Source organism: Cetorhinus maximus, chromosome 35 (assembly GCF_964194155.1).
Source record: "Cetorhinus maximus chromosome 35, sCetMax3.hap1.1, whole genome shotgun sequence".
Lineage (NCBI taxonomy): Eukaryota > Metazoa > Chordata > Chondrichthyes > Lamniformes > Cetorhinidae > Cetorhinus > Cetorhinus maximus.
The window spans coordinates 1,029,026-1,030,058 of record NC_135913.1 but is presented as its reverse complement, the minus strand read 5'-3'; the positions used below and the strand labels follow the sequence as shown (position 1 = coordinate 1,030,058).

At 44.9% G+C, this 1,033-nt stretch overlaps 1 non-coding gene across 1 annotated transcript; it reads right to left on the bottom strand.

Moving 5' to 3' along the window:
- Positions 1–531: 531 nt before the first annotated feature.
- Positions 532–604, bottom strand: trnak-uuu (transfer RNA lysine (anticodon UUU)). Its single transcript has one exon. It is a non-coding gene; the product is annotated as a tRNA-Lys (tRNA).
- Positions 605–1,033: the final 429 nt, after the last annotated feature.

Sequence of the window (1,033 nt, the reverse complement as noted above, 5' to 3'; positions counted from 1 at the left end):
CACCGCTCTCCACCCACACCGGCCACTGCCTACAGCCTCCACCGTGCCACGTTTAATCTCTTTCATCATTTCTGTTGCAATGGGTTCCGCTGAAAGAAAATTAAAAGAAAAAAGTCACTTCGGCCTAATTGCCAATTTCAGGTAAGTACATATGAACCAGGAGCAGGAATAGGCCACTCAGCCCTGCAAGTCTGCTCCGCCATTCAATCAGGTGATGGCCTATCTTATTGTAACCTCCCGTCTACCCCCGATAATCTTTCCCCCAACCCACCCCACCCCACCCCCTTGTTAATCAAGAATCTATCCCTTAAAAATATTCAAAGACTCTTCTTCCACTGCGTTCTGAGGAAGAGAGCTCCAAAGATAAGTTCGAAAATGCCATTCAATACAAGTGAAAACACCGACATCAGAAAATACTTTGCACTTCAAATCAAATCTTGGAAATATCTCATAGAGATGTGCAGAAATTACTCATGACTTCTGGGATTCTCGGATTTATATGGCAATCGGCAATTCAGAGTTAAAAACCACCGCCCGAACAGGGACTTGAATCCTGGACCCTCAGATTAAAAGTCTGATGCTCTACCGACTGAGCTATCCGGGCTCTGGCACCTCTGCCGCACAGCGACCTATGCTGGCTCATAACGAACATTGAATCCTTCATGTTCAGCATTTTGTCTGCGGTCATCCGCTGTGTTCAGCCGATCCCTCTCACACACCCATTTCTTAATTCCTTCGCTAAATTGAATCACAATTGCTCTTCAAAAATCCTGACCCGTCCACTTCACCCCAAAATCCGGCCCGCACCCATAAACGCTCTTCCATTTTTTTGTAAATTTTGGGGCTGCTTGAATCAAAGAAAAAAATGATGATGTTCATCTAACAGCTACAGTTAGGTTAATGCAAACATGTGCACAATGTGCAAGGAGCCGGGCAAATAGAAAACCCTCCTAAACGCATGGATAATAAAATGCCGGACGAAACACAATCACAAAGTCCATTTAGCGTGGTTTGCTGATGTGTCACTGAATTG